Source organism: Balaenoptera physalus (assembly GCF_965194825.1).
Source record: "Balaenoptera physalus genome assembly, chromosome: 16".
Classification (NCBI taxonomy): Eukaryota; Metazoa; Chordata; class Mammalia; order Artiodactyla; family Balaenopteridae; genus Balaenoptera; species Balaenoptera physalus.
Genome location: NC_138898.1, coordinates 21,518,385 through 21,542,111, shown reverse-complemented (window position 1 = coordinate 21,542,111; position 23,727 = coordinate 21,518,385). Strand labels below are relative to the sequence as shown.

The window sequence follows — 23,727 nt, the reverse complement described above, 5'->3', positions numbered from 1 at the left end:
CAGTTGTCAATGTCTAAAAATAAGGAGGCTTTACATAAACTTCTGAAGCTGGGCGGCAGCCTCTCCCTTCACTGAGGCACTTGGTAGCCAGCTCACCAGAGTCCCCACCTGGTTCACTTCACTTGTTCATGCTACTTCCTGGACCCTGCAGACTTCTGCGTTTGCACCCCTGATCCAGATAATATGCTTTTTTCAAGGTTCTGGACTATGAGTTGCTCACAAGGCCAGGCACACGACAGGTGCTCAATTAATGTTTGTTAGCTAGGTGGATGGATAGCATGGTGATTCTAAAACATGCCCACGAATTTCTTTCTTTTTAAAAATAATTAATTAATTAATTAATTAATTTTTGGCTGCATTGGGTCTTCGTTGCTGTGCATGGGCTTTCTCTAGTTGCGGCGAGCGGGGACTACTCTTGGTTGCCGTGCGTGGGCTTCTCATTGCAGTGGCTTCTCTTGTTGCGGAGCATGGGCTCTAGGCGTGCAGGCTTCAGTAGTTGTGGCACGCGGGCTCAGTAGTTGCGGCTCGCGGACTCTAGGGTGCAGGCTCAGTAGCTGTGGCGCACGGGCTTAGTTGCTCCGCGGCACGCGGGATCTTCCTGGACCAGGGCTCGAGCCCGTGTCCCCTGCATTGGCAGGCGGATTCTTAACCACTGAACCACCAGGGAAGTCTCCACGAATTTCTTAACACTCCTCCTTTCCTAAAATGGAGCCCCCTTCAGTGTGGGCTGGATCTAGAGACTTACCTTGAAAGAATCAAATGTGGAGGAAGTGACGGTGTGTGATTTCTGAGACTAGGTCATAAAAGACATTGTGGCTTCCACCTTGCTGTCTCTTGGATCATTTGCTGTGGGGGAAGCTAGCCACCATGTTGTTAGGACACTCAGGAGGCTCTACAGAAACGCCCATGTGTCGAGGGACTGAGGACTTCGGTCAATAACCATGTTGCTCAACTTAGCAGCCATGCAAGCAAGCCGTCTTGGAAGTGGACCTTCCAGCCCGACAAGCCTTTGGGTGGCTGCAGCCCCAGCTGACAACTTGATTGCAACCTCATGAGAGACCCTGAGCTAGAACTACCCAGCTAAGCTGCTTCCAAACACCTAATCCACAGAAACTGTGTAAAAAAATAAGTATTTATTTTTGTTTCAAATGCTGAGTTGGAGGTAATTTGTTGTGCATCTAACTAATAACTAATATAGATGGATGGATGGATGAATGGATGAAGGGATAAATGGTTGGATGGATGGATGAGAGGATGGATGGATATAGGGTATGTAGGTAGAGAGGGAGATTCTATTCAGAAAGTGAGTAGAGGTCAGATCCGAACTAGAAAGCCGAAAAAAGTTTGTAATACAGGAGTGCCGTAGTCATCTCTAAGTTTTAGGCATGTCACACAGGCAGCCAGGTAGGGGAGGATGGAGTGGGAGAGCCTTGAGTCTGAGAGGTAAGCAAGAGGCTGTGTCAATCATCCTGGGGAGACTGGGTGCCCTGTGTCTCCAAATCCAACTTCCTCGAAAAGCAGTCCCACCCCAGTCTTTTGCACCCTGAGGTCCTGGCTTCGTCATTCCTCGGCCCCAGCTGGCCCTCTGAGTTGTGGAGGAGGTCAAGACGTCAGCATTTCTCAGAGGCCTCGTCATCCTTCTCACTCAGAGTCTTCTTTGTGTGGAGGAAGCAGTTTCTCCCTTGCCTGGTGGGGGGCTGAGGGTAGGGTCAGTGGCCTTCAGGAACCAGAGAGGGGGAGTGAGGAGCTGCGATCCTCTGTGGAGACCCCACTGGCCCTGGGCATGATGGCAGCCATGGCCACCAACCAAACATGGGGTTAGGTCAACCCTGAAATCTAGTTTACTGGGGTTGTTTGAAATGGCCCAGCCCTTCTGGGGAAATGTATATACGAATGGGACTGACACATATGAGAAGTTTCAATGCAAATCAGACTGCACTGAGATGCCATTTCTCATCCATCAAACTGGCAAAAGTTCAAAAGCTTGACAACACATGTTGATGAGCCTTTGAGCAAATAAACACTCTCATACATCATTGGTGGGAATTTGGTAATATCAGCAGAATGACATGCTGTACCCTCTGACCCAGGATTCTTACTTCTAGGATTTATTCTAAAGCTATAATTACACAAATATTTTAAAACTTACATACAAGATTATTCACTGAGGTATTATTTGTAATAGCAAAATGAATTTTGGTACCATACAACGAATGTTACGCAGCCATAAAAGCTGGGAGGAAGACCTCTATGAACCTGTATGGAGTGATTTAAAACATACATTGTTAAACCAAAAGATAAAATAAAAACAAGTGTAAACAATTAGGTATAGTATGCTACATTTCATGTAAGAAAAAATTTTTTAATTATATATTTCCGCATGTATTTATTTATTTGATCATATAAAAGAAACCCAGGAAGGATAAATCAGAAACTTATTATTGGGTTGGCCAAAAAGTTCGTTTGGGTTTTTTGGAAAAACCCAAACGAACTTTTTGGCCAACCCCAAAAGGTTACTCGTAAGGAGTTTGCGGCAATGCAGTAGAGAATAAAGAGATGGGAGTGAGACTTCTCTGAATATATTTTTATACAGTTTTGATTTTTTAACCATGTAGACATTTTACATTTTCAAAAATATAATTAAATGAGAAGATGAAAACCTAGACCGTAAACTTGAAAACAAAGAGAAAAAAATGAGCTTAATTGTATGTCAAATTCATAATATAACCACACAAAGAAAACAATTAATTTAAGTAAGTTTGGCCACAGAACTCTTATTCCTAGACTCTTAGTGGGATATATTCTAAGAACAAAGAGAACTACAAAGAAACTTTAATTAGCAGTACTTGGCAAAGGTATTGGTGTTATAATTCTGAAACTAGTATCTCTGTTGTCTGATAGAAGAAATGAGTAAATATATTGATGATTTGGGAACCTGGGTTCTCACTATGGGAAATGAAAGTTTAAAATATGGAACAGAGGAAGGGTCTGTGGCTATGAGTTTTATTTGGAGACATCAGTGTGAGCTCATGCTTTACACACACACACATATTCTCTAGCTCTGCCCACTGAGAGGGCTAGGGAATACTCCCATAGCAATTAGCATACCCATTGCTCAGATCTTGGCTCCTAAATACCATTCCCCACTGAAGGAGACCCACATTCTTAGAGAAATGGCTGATTCCAGGATTGTGCGGGGAAGGTGCGAGGTGAACCTGAATTGTCTTGTGTCAGGAAGCAAGAAAGCCTTCAAAGAATGGTGAAGCCAAGTGAAAGAAGCCAGCTTAAAAGATCTTCCATCAGCCAAAGTTCAGACAATTTGACCATCAGAAGAAGAATGGTGCAGGTCTCTCACTACTGGAGTGAGAAGTTACAGACAAGCAAGGGACTAGACTGGTCCATGTGGTAATGGGTTAGAGCTGGAGACAGTATGAACTCATCATGCTTAGCTTAACGTAGATACAGATGTAGATAGATTGGTAGATTGATAGATACATATAAAAATATGTATGGATATGTGTGTACACAGAATTTAGCCTATACACACTTATTTCCTTGCTCCATCAGCGGAGAGGGCTTAGAAACAACAACACCCCAGTAGCAATGAGCCCATCTAGCATCCACAACTTGGTTTCTAATACCATTCTCCAATAAAAGAACCAGGGCTCCTTGGAAAAGTGGCTTATTCTAGGACTGGGATAGGAATACACAAGATGAGCCTGGATCATCTTGCAGTGCCAGAAAGTAAGGAAGTGCTAAAAAACAAACAAAACCCGCAATGATGGCAGCATGTCAAAGGGACACAGGAAACAAATGAAAGAGCTTCTAATGACCAAAGCTGGGACAGTTTGAGCAAGAAAATAAAGCATTATACTGATGTAAATAAATGAGTGGATAAACAAGTGGGAGAAAGTAGATAAATCTCCTTGCAGAAGAATTCCAAATTATTTATGTAGATCCATCACCTTCAAGGAGATGGAGCGTAACTTGTCACTCCTAAAGTGTGCGCTGCACATAGTGACTTCCTTCCAAAGAGCACAGTGTGGAGAGGAAAAATAAGAGTAACTTTACATGGAGAAACCTGACAAACACTACCTCAGCCAGGTGATTAAGGTCAACAACAACAGTGATAAATTCTGTTGATAGTAAATACTCTTGATATGTGGGCAAGGATAAGGTAATTGAGGTACAAACTGCCTTAGACAGCCTCGATTCTGCTCCCACCTACCTTGCAAAAATACCCAGAGAGGGCAATAGTCTTCTCCAAGGACACACAGAGTGTCCATGGCAGGTCAAGATTCAAACCCTCTACCCTGGCCTCTAACCCAGGAATCTACCCCCAAATTCCAGAGTGCTGGAAATGGGAGGCACACAACAGGCCTATTTACAATATTACCCAAGCTGCCACTATGGGGACACCCATTTCACAGAGAAGGTAAGTGGGGCTCGAGGGGCTGGTAGAATTTCTCCCGCATCACCTTGGAGTGGCAGAGCTGCAAAAACATAGGATACGGGGCTTCCCAAGTTATGTATGCCCCCAACAGCCACAGCTTAGCCTGATTTACCTTCATCCCTGGAATTCTCAGCCCTAAAATGTCTCCTTCCCCAAATCTCTAGGTCTTTCTCCCTCTTTTCTCATGAGAACACCCCTTCCCCTTGTGGCCCCACTTCACGGCTCTAGGGCCACCCAAGGACACCCCAGGCCTCTTGCTAGGGTAAAACAGCCTGGGCAGTGCGAAAAAACTGGGCAGATGGTGCTATGGCAATGGCGACAGGAAGGGGGCCAGGGTCATACTGCGGCCTCTTCCCACCAGCCAGCCAAGAACTTAGCTCCTAATGAAAGGGCTAAATTGTCCTGTGCAGCTGTGCTTGTTTTTTTCCTCCTCTTTCAATCTGCAGTGCTAATAGGGTCGGGGGGAAGGTCGCTTTCTTCCTGCCTGTATTCTACCCCCCACCCCCAGGGAATCCCCCAGGACTATTCTACAGGGGCTATCAAGTGCCACTTTCCCTTTCTGGTTTCTTGTCAAAGCAGAATCTCAGGTCTGCAGAGTGAGAAGGGGGTCTCAGAAGCCATGGTGTCCAGCTGTCACCACAGCAGAATGACCCATGGGGTATATTACACGCAGAAGTCCCTTTCTTCTCCAGAATCAGGACCTCCAGGGCTGGGACTGGAAATTGTATATTTTCATAAACACAGCTGGTTGGTGAGACACCTGGTTTCACAGACTGAGAAAAACTGAGGTCCACAGAGAGCCGTGGACTTGCTCACAGTCACACAGTGATTTTTATGGCTAGACCCAAGCCAACTCATTCAGTCAGTCATAAAAGCATTCAGTCAGTCATAAAAGCATTCACTCAGCGCTGACTCTACCAGACTGTATGTTAAGAATTTACCAGAAAGAAGGTTTGCTAACAAGATGCTCACAATAACCAAACAAGCAACAAACGGGTCCTTCAAAAGCACAATGATAAGTCTGACCATTGAGATGTCCAAGATACTGCAGGAGCCCAGGAAAGGATACTTAACCAGGCAAAGGAGCAGTAATCAGGGAAGGCTGCCTGGAGGAGGTGATAACCCAAGCAGACTCTTCAAGGAATCCTATGAAATATCTATGTAGCGGAGGAAGGGCCCTCCAGGAAGGTGGATCAGCATGAGTAAAGGCTTGGAGGTGATAAACAGCATGGTGTGCTTGGGCAGCCAAAAGCAGTTCAGTGTTGCTGAAGCCCAAAATCTGAGGGAGGAAGAAGTAGGAATTTCACTCACTGATTATATCTATTGAGTGCTTGCTGTATGCTGGATCTTTTTCAGGCACTGGGTTTGGGCACAGTGAACAAAGTGGACAAAATCTTTGCGCTCATGGGACTTACATTCTAGTGGGAAGGAGGGAAAAACACAAACTGGTAAGCAAACAAGCAAATAACATGCATGAGGTGATAAGTGCTGAGGAGGAATATAAAGTAGGGTAAGAGGCTGGGGGTTCCTGTTTCATGAGGGGCAGACAGGAAGGCCTCCTGGAGAAAATGGCCATTAGTGGAGACTTAAAGGAAACAAGGCAGTGACTCATAAAGTATCTGAGTGGAATGTGTTCTAGGAAGAGGGAGTAGCAAGTGCAAATGTCCTGAGGCAGGAGTGAGATGGAGAAATGTTGGTGCAGGCCAATTCAAGGAGGAACTTATGCAACATGTTAAGAATTTTGTTTTTCTTCGTTATGGAAAGTATAAGTCAGCAAAAGATTTGAGCAGAGGAGGGGACAAAGTCAAATGTAGACTTTAAAGGTCCTTTTGACTGTCATTTAGAGAATGGAGCAGATGGCAGCAGGAAGACCAGTGAGGAGGCTGCTATCGCTGTCCAGGTGGGAGGAGACGGTGGCCTGGACTGAGGGGGTTGATGAGGAAGAGAAAAGAAATGCTAAACTAACTCTCCAAGAAGCAAAATCCACAAGGCTGGATTGGTTGCTATTGTTGGGAGAGAAGGAGGTGTCCGGGATGGCATCAGGTTATAGGTGGGAGGCATGACCATCTCTTAGTTGGAGGCATACTTGGACCTGGATGAGCAGGACTGGGGAAAAAGATACATTTAATTTTTTAACTCCTGAGCCTGGCGTTCCTGTGGGATGCCCCTGTCCAGAGGGAGGATGATCTAGGGCTCTAGAGAGATCTGAGACAGAGAGGGGGTTGGGGAGTTGGCAGCATAATGAGGGGCTGGGGAGAGGCTGGACAGATTGGTCATTTGAGATGGTTCATGAATGTTGAATGGGAAGGAAAGAGGGCCCAGAATAGAACCCCAGGAAGCCCCAGCGTTTAAGGGGTGGAATAGACACCCACAAGGGAATAAGAACCAGAGGGCTGGGACCCAAGGAAGTGAGGAGAGAGTCTTTTGGGTAAAGCCAGGGGATGCTTCATTGGGAGAAAGATAGGCTATGTTAAGGGCGCTCAGAGACACATTCAATCAGGGACTAAAATATGCCCATGGGATCTTTGTCAGGCAGTAAACAGAATGACACTGCTCTCAATGGGCTGATGTGGAGCTGTCTTCAAGGCTGTATTCATTATCTACTGCTGGGTAACAAATGACTGACAACTCAGGGGCTTAAAGCAACAGTGAACATTTATTGGGTCTCACAGTTGCTGTGGATCAGGAATTTGGGAAGGTTTAGCTGCCCTGTTCTGGCTCAGAGTCTCTCACGAGGTTGCAGTCGAGATGGCGGCCAGGGCTACAGTTATCTGAAGGCTTGACTGGGGCTGACAGACCTGCTTCCAAGTTGGCGCACTTACATGGCTGATGCTTTGGTGCTGGCTACTGTCAGGAGACCTCAGTCCCTCACCCAGCAGGCCTCTCCACAGCGCTGCTTGAGCAGCCTCACAACGTGACGATGGGCTTCCTCCCCCAGCAAGTGATCCAAGAGAGCACGTGGAAGCCACAATATCTTATGACCTCACCTCAGAAGTCACACACTGTTACTTCCACAATATCCTATCATAGTCAGTCCTATTCAGTGTGGGAGGGGACTTTACATAAAGGCAGGGGTCACTGGGGGTCATCTTGGAGGCTGGCTTCACAAGGTGAAGACAGTAAGACCATCAAGTGCCCAGCAGCGTGTTTGGTACACAATGATTTGTGGAAGTCTTTCAAAGGCCACCCATCTACATAAGCATGTGATGCTTATTTCATAGAACATCTCTGGGCAGATATGCTTTTCACTGTTTAATCCCTTTGTATCTTTTCCATGTTTCCCCTATTCTAATAAATATATTTTAAACAATAATTATCAGGTGACTGGAAGAAGTGTCCATTGAGTTTGGAAAGGAGTTCTTTCATTCCTTCAAACAACAGACACTTGTATTGAGTTCCTACTGTGTGCCAGGCATTGTTCTTGGCACCAGAAACAGTGAAGTGAGAAAAACAAAGTTCTTGCTGTCGTCAGCTGATTCGTTTGCTAGGGCCACCATAACAAAATACTACAGACTGCGGAGCTAAAACAACAGAAATTTATTTCCTCACAGCTCTGGAAGCTGGACATCCAAAATCAAGGTGTCAGCAAGGTTGGTTCCTCCCAAGGGCTCTGAGAGAAGAATCCATTCCAGGCCTCTCTCCCTGCTTTATGAATGGCCATCTTCATGTTCCAAAGCCTTCTCCCTGTGTATATGTGTGTCCAGATTTCCCCCTTTTTATAAGGACACCCATCCTATTGGATTAGGGCCCCCTCTCATGACTTTATTTTAACATGATTAAAGTCTCTAAAGACTGTATCCCCAAATAAGGCCACACTGCGAGGTACCGGGAGTTAGGACTCCAACATACGAATTTGGAGGGAGAACTATTCAGCTCATGACATCACCTTATGATCTAGTGAGAGAGACAGATGATAAGCCAATAAGCATATGATTCCTCAGGAGGTGAGGGGTGTAATGGAGAGAGAGACAGCAGCACTAGGGGATGAGTAGGCCAAAGGAAAGGTGTGGCTCTTATCTGTGGGATGGAAGGTTCCAGGGGCTGAGTGGGGAGGGGGTGGAGGGTGATAGCTGGAGGGAGGCCTGGGATCAAAGGGAAGTTTCATCTAATTTTACGAGGAAGAATTTCATGAGCTGAGAAGACTCAAGGAAATTCAGGAAAGGGGGGCGGGACCCCAGGTGGAGAGCTGGGCCTCTTCTGGGAGCTATGAGGAAGGGAGGGAGGGAGTGAAGAGGCGGGTGTATCAGCATGAGTGTCAGGGAGGGGAGGAAGGGAGCTGAAGCAGGAGAACAGCCGATGGAGCTGCAGGGTGGGTATGAGAAGGCTGAGGGCTTGGCTGAGGGACACAGGAGGCTTGAGGGTGGTGGCTCCCCAGCCCTCTCTGTTCACAGGCCTCCCTCCCAATCCCCCACCAGCCCCGGCAGCCTCTGTCCTTCCCATTTCCTCCCCATCTCCCCCAGGACCCTCCTATGACACGGCTGTGGGACACTCCCTCCCCACCGCTGTCCACTCCATCAATAGATGCTGTGTTCTCTCTGGCGTTCCCCCCACCATGTGTCCACCGTCACAGGGACCACATGGCCCAGGGTCAGTCAAGGCCATCTTCATCTGGCGGCGGGGAAGCTCTGCCTCCACATTATGACAATTCAGAAATTCTTAAGAAGCTGTGCGGTGGTTTGTTTTTGGGTTTTTTTGTCTTCAATTTTTATGAGAAGCTGTGTTTTGTCTTTTCACATCCATTGGACTCTGCCCCACCTTTTGAAAACCCTCCAGTGACGCCCTGTTGCTCAGAGGACAGAATCCAAACACTTCAGAGTGGCCTCCAAGGAAGGCCCTGCATGGTTTGGCTTCTTCAGTACTTTTTTTCCACATCGCGCATGCGGGATCTTAATTCCACGACCAGGGATTGAACCCGCGTCCCCTGAAACGGAAGTGCAGAGTCTTTTTTTAAAACATTTATTTATTTTATTTATTTATTTTTGGCTGTGTTGGGTTTTCGTTGCTGCGTGCAGCCTTTCTCTAGTTGCGGCGAGCGGGGGCTACTCTTCGTTGCGGTGCGCAGGCTTCTCATTGCGGTGGCTTCTCTTATTGTGGAGCACGGGCTCTAGGCGGGTGGGCTTCAGTAGTTGTGGTGCGTGGGCTTCAGTCGTTGTGGTACGCGGGTTCTAGAGCGCAGGCTCAGTAGTTGTGGCGCACGGGCTTAGTTGCTCCGCGGCATGTGGGATCTTCCCGGACCAGGGCTCGAACCTGTGTCCCCTGCATTGGCAGGCGGATTCTTAACCACTGGACCACCAGGAAAGTCCCTCTGTAGTACTTTATAAAAACTTTTTCATTTTGAAGTAATTTCAGGTTTGCAGAAGACTTGCAAAGACAATATAAAGAATTCCAACATACCCTTTGCCTAAGTTCCCCTAATGTTGCCATCCTACCTCACTATAGTACATTTATCAAAACTAAGAAATTAATGTTGGTGCAACGATGCATTACTTGTATAATAAATAAAAATGCTTATGGATTTTTTCATTTTTATTGTGGAATATACCACAAATACAAAGGCGTATATGTGCAGTTTGAAGAATAATGATAATGCCCTTGAACCCACAAGTCCATTTAAGAAATAGAACCTTACTGTTACCTTGATGATCTCTGTATGCCTCTCCCCGATCAAATCCCCCGGTCTCAATGATTGTACCCACAGATTTTAGTTTATGGAGGTGACTGAGTGATGACTCAGAGAGGCTAATGTCACTGAAAAAAGAATTGATTACTTACACTTTCCAAGGGAAGGGGGTTGCCCCAGGCCACTCAGGGTCACATGAGAAAGACATCTGGGTGAATTGGAGGCAGAAGCAAGGATGTAGGGAGTTTAAGGTCCTTTACTGGGGTTTCCATGGCTGTAGGGGTGGTCTCTAGTTGCCTGATTAGCTGGATGATTTAGGGCAGGGAAGTATTGGTTTGGTGTGTGAGAGTTAGATAAAGTGGGTAGTAGTGGGTATGGACTCTGGATGCGTTGGTTTGCATGTAAAAAGCACACTCCTGGAGAAACCCTTTGCTATTTCTAAGAATTGGCTACCCTGCAGTGCCCTCTCTTTTGGGCCAGCAAGATTTTCAAAATGTCAAAACACCATAAGATAACAGAAAATAAAAAACACAATTAAGAGAGTTCCCTGGTGGTCTAGTGGTTAGGATTCTGGGCTTTCACTGCTGTGGCCCAGGTTCAATTCCCTGGTCGGGAACTGAGATCCCACAAGCCACAAGCTGTGCCGCGTGGCCAAAACAAAACGAAAGCAAAACGATTAATATGCCCCCCGCCCTCCATGCTCCTGCTGCCTCACCTCAGAAAACCCATTCCCTTGTTTTTCGCTATAGTTTTACTCTTTATATATAATTTCCTAGACAAAATATTCTTTTGCTTTGTCTGTTTTCAAACTTTATATAAATGGAGTCATTCTGAATACATTCCTCTGTGAGTTGCTTCCTCCCAATCCCCCCGGACCTTCTGCTTTTAAGATTCATCCATGTGAACACAAGCAGCAGACAGTTTCATTTGCCTTCACTGCTGTATAGTACTTCATTGTCTGCATATTACAATGTATATTGTACAATGCAAATTACAATGTATGTATGTTCTATTGTGGATGGATACTTGCATCTTCTCCAGGTTTTCGCTGTTGTTGTTTTTCTGTTGTGAACAACGTTTCTCTGAGTATTCCCACAGATATTGCTGATATACAGATGTGCTTCTTTTGGGTAGACCTAGCAGAGTGGAAGGGAACGTACAAATACGTTCACATCAAAGCACAGCACCTTCAGCGTTACCGAAGATAATGGAAAACTGTTTTCCAAAGTTTACATGCCTGCCAGCTCCCTTCAGACCCTCATCATCTCTTGGTGCCGTCTGACTTTCAAAATTTTGCCAATCTAGTGGGTATGTAAGGAAATCTGATTGGGTCTTAATCTCTGCTTCTTTGATTGATAATCAGGTGTCAGTCCTGACTGTTGGCTTTTCTTTTTGTAATGGAAGTGCCTGACTTAAGCTTTGATTGCCCGGGCATCCACTTCCAAGAGGGCTATCTCAAATAAACACATTGCTGGCCACAGGACTAGGTAAAGAACCTGGCCACCTGCCCCAACTGAGGCTCTTTTGTTTTAGAGATCTTGGTTGATTTCAGTAATTGACATTTTGGGCTACTTGGTTTTGGTTGTTTCCTCTTCCTGTGCTTTAAATTCCCACTCTTACGCTTCAAATTTTCCAATAAAGAGAGAGCCTGAGAAACCCTAGGTCCCCACCCTTGACCCCAATTAAAGCAGGACCCCAGGTCCTCACCCTCTCTCTCTGCTCGAACCTTGCTGTGTGGCCCCAGGTGTGCTGTGTAATTTCTGGTTCCTGTAAGTAATAAACCTTTACTTTTTCATGCTGAAGGGCATCTTGCAAATCATATGAACCACAAGGGCCGGTCCATCCCAAACATAGTTAACTGATGGGCTGAGACCAGCACACAGCAGTTAGTAAAGTTGGCTGGATTCTATGATTGCCCTTGCAATTAATCAAGGGGAATGTCCCTTTTACCTGCAACCTTCTTACTAACCACCTAACTCAGGTGGGGACTCCATCTGGGAAAGAGCACCGCTTGCTGGGCTTGTTGCACTGCTATGTGCTTTTGCATATTGCCTCTGTGGTGTGTTGCCTGCAGTATCCAACCCAAAAGGTGACGGCCGCCATAATAATCCGAAGATCTCCCTAGAGCAGCGTGATCAAGGACATATGGTTTAAAGAGACAATTAGACAACTAATTATAAAGGCTTTAATTGGCTAAAAATGTGCATAAGGGTCCTCCATGTCTCAAGACTAAGGGGAGCTAAGGAGGGTGGATTGGATCACAAGGCTATTGTCACTGCCCAGGGAGATGCTCTGGGCTAAAGGCACCAAGAAAAAGTAAGGAGGACAAAGAGGGTGGGAGACCTCAGCCTGCAACCACTGAGTCAGTGGGTTGTGCCTGGACTACGTGTCCTACTCCAGGAGTCAAATAGCCTTGCAACTGGAAACCAATGGTAACACCAGAGGGAACATACAACAGAGGCCTATGGCCTCTGTGTCGCCACTTCACTCACAACTGTTGCTCTTCAGTTTACTATGGATTCAATCCCTGGCAGGATGTTGCTGGCAAAAGCTAATCCCTAAGAGGTCTCTTGGGATACCCTAGGGGGGAAAAAAAGAAGTGAAAGAGGGCTCACAGTGATGTCATCCAAAATTTGCCAGTAACAACACAAAAGATTAAGGTAACAGGAGAAATCAAGAGGTAGAAACTGAGATCAGAAACTGTACCTTAATCAAAATTCAAACCTTTCTTAAAGATTTTATGCAACAGGAAGTAGAGAGAGGAACTACTTGGCTATTGTAGGTTTTTATTTGTTTGTTTGTCTGAAACGGGCTCTGGATTATTATTCATGGCTGCCAAAATGCATCAACTGGTTTGTATCTCTGAGGACCCTAAATTCCATAATTTTCTTAAAGATCCATCCAGGCTACATGCTCATTGTCTTCAAGATACCACAGATCCTAAGTCCTCTCGGCTTTCCCTTGAATGGGACAAAACTAAAAAACACGCCTCACTAGGAGTCCCTGCCACCAAGGGAAAAGCTGGCAGGGTTATTGAGGCCTCCAGTGAGGATCACTGCTAAGGCTCACAGTGAATGAAAAACATTAAGATGAGACCTACCTCCTGGTGCACAAAGTTGACCTGGTCCAATGGGTTTATCATTTCCATGACCACTGTGAGCCAAAAGACCCCCTCTTCACTTCCAACCGTGAAGAGGCCCCATTTGACCTTGAATCCAAGGAATTATTTTTACAGGGGCCTTCCCTAATTGCAGGGCAATGCTACTACCTTTTTTTGGAACTGTCAAAACCATCCAAAGGACGCTAAAACTTCTAGAAGAAAACTTACATTCTTTCTCTGTCTCTTGAAGATATAAATCTCCCCATGTCTTTGAAATTTAAAACCCCAGGAGGTAATTTAAGATTATAAGTGGATCCACACAGTTCAAAGCCGTGTTGTTCAAGGGTCAACTGTACTTTTTTTTCTCACTACCTGATCCCTCCAGAATTTAGAAAGTCTCATTGAGTATTCTTACATTCATAGCAGTATAATTATTTGCATAAGTTCAATAAGAATCTGTTCTCCTTGTGACAGGATACAATTGGAATCATCGGTTGTATTACCAAGGCTTTGGCTGGAACATCGTGTTTGAGAATGTGCATAAAAATACACGCGACCGGGGCTTCCCTGGTGGCGCAGTGATTGAGAGTCTGCCTGCCGATGCAGGGGACACGGGTTCGAGCCGTGGTCTGGGAAGATCCCACATGCCGCGGAGCAACTGGGCCCGTGAGCCACAATTACTGAGCCTGCGCGTCTGGAGCCTGTGCTCCACAACAAGAGAGGCCGCGATGGTGAGAGGCCCGCTCATCGCGATGAAGAGTGGCCCCCGCTTGCCGCAACTAGAGAAAGCCCTCGCACAGAAGCGAAGACCCAACACAGCCAAAAAATAAATAAATACAATTTAAAAAAAAAAAAAATACACGCGACCAGGTTTAAGGAACTAAGGCTGACCATATTGAGCCAGTAAAGCCCGATACCAAGTCTCCCTAAAACTGAGTGCCCTTACTGAGTGTATGATTAACCTCTCTATCCAAAACTTTATTCCCCTGCTTGTCTCCTTTGACCTCAACCCCTTTCTCGTCCCCTCTGACTTCAATCCGGTGTTAACCAAACACTAATCAACAAGAGTCAGATGACTAAGATTGCTGTGGTCAATAACTTCATTAATGTACTAAAATTGCCATTATAGTATCATCATTAATATACAAATTCAGTTTGTTTCTCCAGGGCAAGATGAACTAACAGACCCCCAAGCCATGGACCACCTGACCTGAGAATTGTAAACCAAAGACATCCTGACTTCCAAAACCATGATTAAGAAATGTCACAGAAATGTCCCAACATGATGGTTAATCCGTTTCTTTGTTCTTCCCCTTTAATACATCCCTAACTCAAAGACCAATTTGGAGTGGATCTGAGACTTGTCTCCCACTCCCTTGCTTGGTGCCTGACAAATAAACCCTTATTTTGTTGCAAACACTCACTGTTAGAGTTTGGCTTTCTGCACCAGGGGCACATGAGCCCTTGCCCAGTAACAGCCCCTTGGAAAATCAGCCTGGCACCTTTCTTATAGGGTTTCTGGCGGCCTTACCAAGTGGGTAAGAAAGGTCACTTCCTGGCAGGCCCAGGAACCTCACGATATTTGGGAGACCTTGAGAAGAGAGGAATTCATCTAAATCTATAGGTATTGCAGGCAAAGTCTGATGGTAAATGTTTGGCTTGGCTTCCTAGCCTTTAAGAGTTCAATCTGAGATTCCTTATGAAAAGTTCCAGCAAATCAGACATAAAAGAGTCTGTATGGTCCATCACTATTCTTGCTGCACTTATGTGAATAATAAGGCCAAGTTTAATGAGACTAGATTTCTTTTGTGAACAAATTAGTCTTACTTTGATTGTCTCTGATAGAAAAAGGGGTGACCGTAGAGAAAAAAATTATGTTTCAGTAGAAACTATAATACACACTTGTGGATACTAGATTCTAGTTCTGTTAGTGGTCTTTGTGGTTTTGTTTTCTACCTGTAAACTGGAATGGATACTGAACCCTTTTCATTTCCTCTGCTATCTGGCTCCAACTCTCCAAACTAATGTTTCCAATTTTTCTCACCCTTTCTGACTTGGAACCACTGAGAACTAAAACTGCCCTTTCCCAAAGTCGCAAAAGCTAAAGTGGAACAACTTGAAATACACTTCAGAGAAATCACCGCACCAGCTCACGTATGGATGACCTTCAGGCCTGTTGCTATGTGGGCCCCTTAGAAAGATCACCAGGGGCATTCAAACTGCAAACTAGGAAAATCTGTCAGACCACCACGGCCTGCCCTCACTCCATCTGTAGATGCTTCAAGCTCAGCATCTAGAAATCTTCTCAACTGGTTGCCTTCAAAACTTAGAATCTTTTGTTTCCATAGAAATGCCTCTTATGCAAGTACTTGCACATTGTTGGCCTAACTTGGAGAACTCACCTGCATCACAGCCAACTGAAGACACAACCCTTTAACTGAAGCGACCTTTTGTCAGGACTAAGAGACTGATTCAATTAGATATGGAGCAATCTACCAAATCAGGACAGGTTCAAACCTACTTATATCAAATGGCCCAAGATGTTAAAATATTTCATAATACTACTCAAATCTTTGAACGGATTGCTAGGCCTCCTAGATCACTGACTTAGTTCCATCATGAGGCCCTTCAAGTTTGAGACAATGGCCACGAACTGGATTTCAGACTATTGGTTGTATAATTATTGTAGGATTTGGTACTATAATCCTATTTAGGTGTGTAATTTCTAGGTTGAAACATGCCCTACCCCTGACTTATAGCATCCAGCTGTCCAGGCAGTTAGTTGACTCATTGTTGACTCTGTTGCCTCCACATCACAGGGTACATTGTAGTGTAAACCTTGACAGCTGGCTTTTCTTTTTGTAATGGAAGTGCCTGACAAGCTGTGACTGCCCAAGCATCCACTTCAAAGAGGGCTATCTTGAATAAACAACTAGATAAAGAGCAAGGCCCACATCCCCTACTGAGGCTCCTTTGTTTTAGAGATCCTGGTTAATTTCAATAATTGACCATACGGACCACTTGTTTTTTCTCTTCCTGCACTTTACATTCCCGCTTTTATGTTTTAAATTCACCAATAGAGAGAGAGCCCAGGAAACCCAAAGCCCCCACCCTCTACCCCAATAAAAGCAGAACCCCAGGCCCTCACATGTGTTCTCTCTCCTGCTACTTGCAGCCTTGCTGTGTGGCCCCAGGTGTGCTGTGTACTTTCAGATCCCGTAAGTAATAAACCTTTATTTTCTCAAAGTTTCCTGATGGCTATTTCTGAAGGACATCTTGTAATCATAATAAGAACCACAAAGGCCGGTCCAACCACATTGCTTATTGTTAGACTGAGATGAGCACAAAACAGGTGGAGTGTCTTTTCTCATGTTTATAGATCATTTCTGCTTCTTTTTTGAAATTTCTGTTCATATTTTTGCTCATTTTCTATTGTGTTATTTATTAGTCTCTTTCTTATTGATTCATAGGTGTTTTTACATATTATAGTTGCTACTCTTTGGTTAGTTATGTGTGTTGCAAATATAGGAGGTTGTGACTTGTCTTTTCATTCTCTTAATGGGGTCTTTTGATGAATGGAAGTTCTCAATTTTCATGTAGTCAAACGTATCATATATTTCCTTTACGGTTTAAACCTTTTGTATCTTGTTTTTAAAAGCTTTAGTTAAAGGATCTTTCCATAAAGATGCTCTCCTACATTTTATTCTAAAGTTGTAAGCTTTACCACTTACATTTAAATTCTTAATTCATCTGGAATGGGTTTTTAATATATGGCATGAGGTAGGGAATCGTTTTCATTTTCTTCCTTATGAATAGCCAGTTATTCTGGCACTTTATTGGAAAGACCAATATTTCCTTCTGCATTTGCAATGCAGGTTGTGTTGTATACCAACTTTTCATATATGCATGAGGAAAAAAAAGTGTTAAGGAAAAAGTGGAATGAAATAAAGTGGCATGCAAGTCTTTGTCCCAGCAAGTCCACGTCTAGGAATTTATCCTAAAGGAACAACTATAAATGCAAAAGAACACGTAGCTCAAGGATGTTGTTCATAAGACCTAAAAAAAAAAAAAGAAAAAGAAAACTATCTACTTGCATATCCAACAAGAGGGGATTGTTTAAATATATTATGGTACATCCATGCATTGGAACACTGTATAGTAATCTAAAAAGATGTGGTAGGTTTTAATGTGGTGACATATGTTGACTGAAAAAAAATGCACCACCTAAGAGTTGAGAATTATGTTTTATTTGGCAGACTTGCTGAGGACTTAAGCCCGGGAGACAGCCTCTCAGATAGCTCTGAGGGACTGCTCTGAAGAGGTAAGGGAGAAGCCAGGATATATAGGAGATTTTGCAACAAAAACCAGGTAGTCAGAACATCAAAAGATTACTGTTAATTAAAGAAAAAACAAACATCTCAACTTAATGAATTTAGTGCTTTCGTATGTATGGGAAGATGCAAGAGTCTGGGTTCATTGAAATCATTCCTTTGATACGCACCTTATCCATCTAGGGCCAGTATCCTGTTTTTCTCCATCCTGAAGCCCCTCAGGATACACAGCTGGGGGCGCTGCAGTAGCTGATGGCTTGCTGGCCACAACCTCCTTTGTTCACTGATATGGCAGGTGACATTTTTCGTTCACACATGGAAAGAAATACTGAGAAAAGCAGACTGTAGAACCACATATATAGTATAATTCTCTTTATATAATCTGTTCATAGATACATTTCAAAGAAGGGGAAGAATTTCTGTTAAAATACCAGCAGTTTATGTGTATTGTTCGAGTTTTTCACAGTGCTATCAGACAAACATAAATAACACACAATTAGCTTTTCCTATGTTAAAAAATAAATAATGTTTCATATGTTAGTAGGACCCAGAAATCCTACTCCTAGGTTCTTATCCAAGAGAAATAAAAAATTAAACACAAAAGCCTGTATGTGAATATTTGTAGCGGATCCACTCATAATCACCAAAAACTACAAACAGATTCCTTCATCTGGTGAATGGACAAACTGCAATACATCCATACAATGGAATATTACACAGAAATTAAAAAAAAACAAAACACTGCTATTAGATGGATATACCTCCACGCTCCATTCTGTAAAAGAAGCAAGGCTCAAAAGGCTATACGCTCCATTTATGACATTTGGGAAGAGGCAAGTGTACAGAAAAAGAAAATAGCAGAGGTTGCCAGGGTAGGGCTGGTGGGAGGGGCTGACTGCAAAAAGGTACAAAGAAACTTTTGGGGGTGAAGGAACTGTTCTGTATGTTGATTATGTGGTGATTAGACAGCTATGGGTTTGTCAAAACTCAGACATAAACACTAAAAAGGGTGACTCTTAACTATGCAAATTACACCTCAATTTAAAAAATGCTAAGTATAAAAGGTGATGCGTATAATGTGATGCGTATAATACCTTTATAAATTAAAACAAGCCAACCACGTGAAAGCTAGAAAAAATACGCTGTATAAGAACATTTAATGATATGGAAAAACATTTCCAACATTGTCAAATGAATATCCATGGCACACAACTAAGTAATAGACTTCCATCTGCTTGTGTGTATATGTGTGTCTACACAAATGTGTAGACACACAAATGCACACATACACGCACACACTGGTAGGAAGACACACTGCTGGCTCAACACCAGAAATGGTGTCCACGTCTCTCCGAGTGGAGGGGTCACAGCTGATCTTTATTTTCTTTTGCTCCTCTTTTTGCTGATTTTCCCACGATGACCACGCTTTGTCCTGGCTCCTTGGAACCACTGGAGTCCAGGGCTGGCTCCAGGAGGCTGGGAGGATGCGGCCATTCCACAGCTGGGAAAACAGCAGCCCTCACAGGAACCCTGAGCCCCGTCCTGTCAATGTTTATTTTTCCTCCCTGAGCAGACAAGGCAGGAGACTGGGACAGGGGGGCAGAACTTCAGACCCAGAAGCCCCCTTCAGTTGCCACAAGGCAGCCTGACCGTCTCCCAGGCAGGGGCCCTACACCCTGGGCTCTAGTACATGAGGATAAGGTCAAGAGGGTGGGCTCTGGTGCCCCCTGGATCGACTCCCAATTAATCACTTATCAACTGTGTGTCCCTGGGCCAGGTACTCAGCTTCTCTGTCCTCCTCTGTAACGTGAGGATAAAGATGGTGCCTCCTTCATCAGGATGTCGTATGTGTATATGAGCAGGCACACATGTGCAAAGGGCTTTGAACAATGCCTGGCACCATTTAAGTGCTCGGCAAATGATTAGGAGGATTGCTGTGAAAATCCCGCTGATAGATGTATGAGCCTACTGGCCCCATCTCAGGGCACGTGGTGCTCACAGGGTCACTGTCCTGATATCCCCCAAATAATTTTTAAACAACTCATTGTGATTTAGAGCACCTAGAAAGGAATAGGCACAATCTCCTGAGATACTTCGTAATATTTCCCTCTCCTCAACGGTTCACATCCCTCACCACCATCACTATCATCTCTTTGGAGGTCTCCCTTCTCCAAACTCCCTGAATTCAGCCAACGGGCACCTACTGTGTGCCAGAAGCCAGTCTAGGTACTTAGGAGCAAAACAGATAAGAATCCTTTTATCCATATGTAGATTACAGAGCCATCCCCCAGAGCTAGCCCTGGAACCTGGTCTTTTCCTTCTTTCTTCCCCCATCCTTGCTTCATCATTTTGCCACTCAGAACCCCCAGATCCCTGCAGCTCCCTCTTCAGAGGGCGGAGGACAGGAAAAAACTGAGCCAGCCTCTCTTTAGCAGGCAGGGCTCAAGCAGAGCCCGGGCACCTCCAGTCACCGACAGCCACGTCCATTACAGATGGAGATTTCCAGCTCTGGCCGGGCACACAGGAAAGGCTTAGCCAGGGTGGCCTCATTTTACAGCAGTCATCTCAACCCCAATTGGACTGACAGCAACTTCCAGGACAGGTCCCACTGCTGTTCACTCCTCGGGGAAGGTACACCACAGGGCAAGGCACGCAGTAGGCTCTTGGTGGCCAGCGGGGCCCCGTAGGGCACCCCATGGACAGATGTCTTTCAGAGGCCATGGACGGCCCACGTCAGAATCTACTGATATGCTGGGGAGGTGTGTGGGGGGCAGGGGGTGGGACTCACCAGCCCAGCCAGGGTCTTCTGTGCACTTACAGAAATCACAGTGCCCCACGCTGGCAGAGCACTCTGCCCCTTTTGAAGACCCCACCTGGCCAGTCTGCCACACGTTTAGTCCTCAAGATACACCTGTGAGCTCCAGGGGACGGTGGGAGGAGGCCAGGGTTTGGACTTGTCCTCAGCTCCACCCTTAGTAGCGCTGTAGCCTTGACAACCTTCCTGACCCTCAGTGTCTTCTTCTATAAAAAAATACAAATGTTAACCCCTTCCTGGGTGGACAGGATTCAGTGAAAGGTGGTACACAGAAGCATTTTGTTAATGTTTGTCTGCCCTTTTCTCTCAGAAAAAGCCTCCACCTTCAGGCTATCAGACATGCGGGAACAGAACCCAGTACACTGCTTCTCGTGGTTCTTATCACTGCGGTCACTGCAGATCCATACATGCAAGCTTGTGTACACCACACACACACACACACACACACACACACACACACACACACACACACGAGGCAATCATGGATATTGTTCTAACCAGGGATCCTAACAGCAACAGAAGGCAACTGTGGCTGATTTGAGCAGGAAAAGAAATGTACGGAAAGGATAAAAATTTGCTTCACAGGGCTTCCCTGGTGGCGCAGTGGTTGAGAGTCTGCCTGCCGATGCAGGGGACACGGGTTCGAGCCCTGGTCTGGGGGGATCCCACATGCCGCGGAGCAACTGGGCCCGTGAGCCACAATTGCTGAGCCTGCGCGTCTGGAGCCTGTGCTCCGCAACAAGAGAGGCCGCGATAGTGAGAGGCCCGCGCACCGCGATGAAGAGTGGCCCCCGCTTGCCGCAACTAGAGAGAGCCCTCGCACAGAAACGAAGACCCAACACAGCCATAAAATAAATAAATGAATAAATAAAAATTAAAGGTGCTAATAATTTAAAAAAATTTGCTTCACAGAATCACAGGAATCTCCAGGCCTTTACCGTGAAGGCAGAGTGAACTTCATTAAAATGAATTGAGAGGTACACATAACATTGTGCCTTTCGCAGAGTTAGTGCCCCATAAATGTTATCTAAGATAAGAATAATCTTATGTTACACCTCTGCTCAAAATCCTTTAATGGCTCCTACCGTCACCAAGGTAGTCCTGGCCTCGGGCTGCGGTGCAGGTGGGGATGGAGGATCTGAATTCTTTCAAAGGATCTGTGAACCCAGATAGTCAGGAAGCGCTGTCTGGAAGCCAGCTCACATCCCCAAGGAGGGTAAGAAATGCTCTCAACCCCACCAGCTTCCCTGCTCTCGCCATCTTTCCCCCTCCCCTAGGAATTTGGAATTGCTACTCCAATTGGCTGGATTCCAGGACGCTGATGGGTTCTTGTTTGCTGGTGGGCAGGAGTCTCTGGGGCTACAGGGCCACACACCCAAGTGTCCTTTCTCTGTTCTTTTGCTCTGTGCCTTGTGACCAGTAAGCCAAACCCAAGCTCACTCTGGCTTTCTCCCCCCTCTCTCTCCACGCAAGCCAGCCATTGTTGGGATTTCTCCCCCATATGGTCAGTCAAAGGCTGGGAGGGGACAGGATGAGCCACGGGAAGAGACCCCTCCCCCCGGCTTCCGTGCTCCTGGCCAGGCTCAGCCAGTGGCCACTGGCCCAGCTGACAGTGAATCAGTACTTTGTTTCTGAGCTTGACAGTCTCTGAGTTCAGCTCCCCAGGTGTAGTGGGGGCCAGGGGGCGGGGAGCTGGCAGCAGAAGTTTTAGGCGTTTAGAGGTCCCTTTGCCAAACTATCAAATATCATCTGAATGTGCCTCTGGCTCCTCATCTCAAATGTCTGTAAACCCTGAGCTCGAAAAATGCAAATTCATTTAAAAGAGTGGCTAAATTTGCATTGGCTTTTCCTCAACCTCCTGGTTGCAAACGTTAACTATTATCACGGAGGACCTTCATACTTGAAAAACTTGGGAGTCAGTGGGCTTTGAGAACAAGACCGCAACATGCCTTTGCTTACCTGTTCCCTCCACCTGGCCTCCCCCCACACGGTCCATGGAAGACGCTCAGGGGGCTAAGGGGATGTGTTTCTCAGGGTGTCCTGACATTGCAGAGTCAACTCCATCATGCAACCCAACAGGAAGTGCTCCCTCCCCTCTTCCCTCTTTTTGAAGCCCTCAACACCCATGTGCCATTCCTCAGTTGTGTGGCCTCGGGCAAGCTACTTAACTTCTCTGAGCCTCAATTTTCTCACCTGTGAAATGGAGCCAGTGCTACCTACTTTCAGGGATGGGTGAGGATTATTAAAGGGGAATGTTAGCCAAGGGTTTGGCTTGGTTGCCAGTGTGGTTTAAACCCTCCAAAGAGGGGGCTGCTCTTATAGATGAGGACCCTGGGCCCAGAGAGGAGCAAAGACTCGCCCAAGTTCACATAGCCGTGTAGAGGCGAGCCAGGGCTCAAAGCCAGGCCGCTCCTCACTGGCCTTCCGTGGTCCCAGCCCGCCTGTGTCTCCATCTCCGTGCTCTTACCACTGTTGGGCAGGGCCAGGCTGGCAGCGGTTTGCTCTTTACCAGCCACAGTCCCCCGGGGCTGGCTGAGCACACGCCTAGTTCCTAATGTGGCTGAGGGAAAATGGTTCTGGGTGCTCCTTGGACATTTGGCAACTGTGTGTTGCTTTACTTCCTGTGATCCGCCGTGCGGCTGGAGGAGGCCCAGCCTGCTGGAGCCAACACTCTCAGCTTCCAGAGAGAACGGAGAAGCAAGAGTGACACTCTCTCTCCCCTCTGCCCCCTGGGAGAACAACATTGCTTTCTGTTTCCCTTTCCCTCGGCCTTCAGCTCTCCCCAGAAACTGTCCTTCCTGCAAAGCTAATGCCTTCAGACTCAGAAGTGGCCCTCCTTCTCTCAACCCCAAGACTGCCACCCCAGGGCCAAGGTCAATTCTCACCTCCTCCTGGAAGCCTCGGGGAATTGTCAGGCTGAGCTTGTCCTTCTCAGTCTACATACATTTATTGTCTGGAATTTATGCTCTGGGATCTGACCCTTCTTTCATTTATTCATTGATTTTTTTAAATGTTTAATTTTTTTAAAATTTTAAAGGTTACTTTCCATTTACAATTATTATAAAATACTGGCTATGTTCCCTGTGCTGTACAATACATCCTTGAGCCTACATTACACCCAATAGTTTGTACCTCCCACTCCTCCTTCCCTATATTGTCTCCCCACCCCCCCACTGGTAACCACTAGTTTGTTCTCATGAGTCTGCTTCTTTTATATTATATTCACTAGTTTGTTGTATTCATTTATTCACTACTGAATATATCTTATGATCTACTCCAGGACTGCACTAGTAATAATAAAAAAAAAAATAATAACAGCACCATGAGAAAGACCTGCCCTCATGTCCAACACCAGGGTACCCAAAGGGGTCTTTTTCTGAGATTTAAGGCTCAGAAAGAGACATTTTT

General features: G+C 45.6%; 1 long non-coding RNA gene across 1 annotated transcript in view; it reads right to left on the bottom strand.

Annotated features, from left to right (window-relative positions):
- LOC309645412 overlaps positions 1–23,727 on the bottom strand; it is a 280,748-nt gene that overhangs the window by 65,543 nt on the left and 191,478 nt on the right. The window lies entirely within an intron of this gene.